Source organism: Perognathus longimembris, chromosome 24, assembly GCF_023159225.1.
Source record: "Perognathus longimembris pacificus isolate PPM17 chromosome 24, ASM2315922v1, whole genome shotgun sequence".
Lineage (NCBI taxonomy): Eukaryota > Metazoa > Chordata > Mammalia > Rodentia > Heteromyidae > Perognathus > Perognathus longimembris.
In genome coordinates, this window is record NC_063184.1 from 5,844,295 (window position 1) to 5,847,233 (window position 2,939).

Sequence of the window (2,939 nt, forward strand, 5' to 3'; positions counted from 1 at the left end):
TCCTTCCATTTCCTTACAAATGGGACAATGTCATTCTTTCTGATAGAGTCATAAAATTCCATTGTGTATATGTACCACATTTTCCTGATCCATTTGTCTACTGAGGGGCATCTGGGTTGGTTCTAAATTCTAGCTATGACAAATTGTGCTATGATGAACATTGTTGTCCTGGTGGCTTTAGTGTGATTATGTTTGTGGTCATTTGGATAGATACCCAATAGTGGGGCTGCTGGGTCATAGGGGAGTTCTATATTTAGCCTTCTGAGGAATCTCCATACCGCTTGCCAGAGTGGCAGAACCAGTTTACATTCCCACCAGCAATGAAGTAGGGTTCCCTTTTGGCCACATGCCCTCCAACAATTGTTATTGTTCGTTTTCTTGATATATGACATTCTTACTGGGGTGAGATGAAATCTCAATGTTGTTTTGATTTGCATTTTTTTATGGCCAATGATGTAGAGCACTTTTTCATATATCTCTTGGCCATTCTCATTTCCTTATCAGAGAAGACTCTTTGTAAGTCTTTAGCCCACTTGATGAGGGGGCTATTGGTTCTTTGTGGTTTTGTTTTGGAAGAAGGTAATTTTTTTAGTTCTGCAAATAGTTTAGATATGAGGCCTTTGTCTGTTGAATGGCTGGTAAAGATCTTCTACCCGTCTTTGGGCTTTCTGTATCTTGCGAGCTATGTCCTTTGACCTGCAGATGTTCTGCAGTTTGATGTAGTCCCATGTGTCCAACCTTTCTTTGATTTGTAGCCTTTCTGGGTCTTTTTTAAGGAAGTTCCATCCTGTGCCAAGGAGCCCAAGTGTTTTTCCTACTCCTTCCTTTAGTGTTTTCTGGGTGTTTGTTTTGATTTCGAGGTCTTTGACCCATTTGGAATTGATTTTGTGCAGGGTGATATATAAGGATCTAGCTTTAGTTTGTTGCATCCCTGGAAAAGGAAGTGGTAAAGCACTTATTTAGCATGCCTAAGGCCCTGAGTTTCACCTCCAATACCACACACAAAAAAAGAAAATCTGGGGCTTATTTGCTATTCATCCTTAGGTAATGACCTCCTCTAGGGTCAACCTCTTTATAAAAAGCATTATATTCAACTGAGACTTGAGTATTCTTAGTGATCTTCTCTGGTCTTACAAGATGGGATCATTGGGTGTGTGTCCCCCAATTTCTCTGTGTCTTAGGGTACTGTGTGATGCCACTTTCCCTCTCTAAGCTGCCACTTTTTCCCTTTTCATCCAGAGAGATATAGGACTTGCCAGCCAGAGCCTTCTTATTTGAGCTCATTTCTACTGGGCAAAGGGCCCTATGCCCAGCCAGATGGCCACTGTTTCCTCCCCGCCCCCCCCCCAGGGCAACCAGGAAAACAAGCAAGGACAAGGATCAGCATCTGGCCAAGGCAGCTGGGCTGTCAGAAGGTAGAGGAAGAAAGGGCTTGGGGGACCAACCTCTGACCCTGCCCTGGCCTCTAGGACTGCAGCAAAGTGCGGCAGAGCTTGGACATCCGAAATAGTGGCCACAGTGTGGTCTCCCCAAACTGCTACTGGCACCTGGTGGTCATAAAGGCATATATCTCAGGGTTGGTAATGAAGTTGGGATTTAGGATTAAAGTTAGGGGTGTTACTGGTTAGAAGTTAGAGGTTAGGGTTCAGGTTGGGATTGGGGTTACGATGCAGTGTTAGGATGGATCATCTAGAAACGATCTCATTTATTAATGGGAATGCAGCTATTTTCATCCAGGCCAGAAAGAGAGCAACAATCCATTTCTATCTGTGTAAGCAGGCTATTTGGCTCACTTTTTGAATCACCTAGGTCCAGGTGATGAAACATTAGGCACCCTCCAAAAGGTCTCTCTATCTAATGTTCATTTTGACTACTTTTAATGGAATGGACATGGTATCCACCCCTCTGCACAGCCCTTAACAGGCCTGGCCTGTGGAGGCAGCACTTCACCATCAGGGGGTAGGGAAGAGCAGTCTGACTATTATAGCTAGCTAGTTCATGGGAACCAGGTGCAGGTTAGAGGTATGCCTCACTCCTGATTTTCTAGGCATTTTGTACATGTGTTTGTCCCCCACCTGGAATGTAGGCAGTCCACAAGTAGCAGTTATTGTATTTGTAGAAAAGGAGTACAGAAGGCACCATATGTCATCTATTGCCCCAAAGTGGGTTTATTCTTTGCTTCTGTCCTGCTGCTATTAGCCTTGGCCTCTGGGAAGGGGATGACTTTGTTGGGGAGATTGCAGTGAGCTTTTATGCAGAATGCCTGTGTTCATGTGAACTGGGATGGGTGTCAATGGAGCTTCCTGACCTGGGGCAGCTCCCCGAAGTCCAGCCTCTGATCTTGCTTATAATGCACTCTGGTGCTGGTGGCACCCTGGAATGTTGTGGTACTGATAGGAGCTGATGCAAGAGATACAGGAAGCTTTGTCATCAGCAGTGTGGCCATGCACAGACAGGGGCCTGTGTGGCTATACCCTGCCCCCACTCCTGCCTCTGCCTCTTCAAGATCCCTCAGGATTCACCTTTGCCACAAGGCTTGGTTCCTCTGCCCTATTCTCCAAGGTCCAGTGCATTATCTCCCTTGCTACCATTCTCTCTCAATTGGTAGCCTCAAGGCACAGGTCTGCTGCCTCCCTCCCTTAAAATTCCTTTATGAGATATGGGAAGAAGGGGCTGGAGGGGGTGGAGCTTTGCTGCCTGCTTGCCTATCTGAGGCTACCCTATCTATGCCTTGGGGTGGCCAGATTTAGGAAACAAACACAACATTCCTACTCCCTAGTGTCATTTGAAGTTCAGGTAAGCCTGAAGTGCCAGAGACACACATCTAATGAACATTGATTCATTATCTGAGATCTAAATTTTCCTAAGCATCATATATTTTGAAAAAACTACTACCCCTGAGAAACCTTTCTACATTGGAATGTTCATAGTGTTTCTTG

General features: G+C 45.3%; 1 pseudogene; it reads right to left on the bottom strand.

Moving 5' to 3' along the window:
- LOC125341336 overlaps positions 1–2,446 on the bottom strand; it is a 14,189-nt pseudogene extending 11,743 nt beyond the window's left edge.
- Positions 2,447–2,939: the final 493 nt, after the last annotated feature.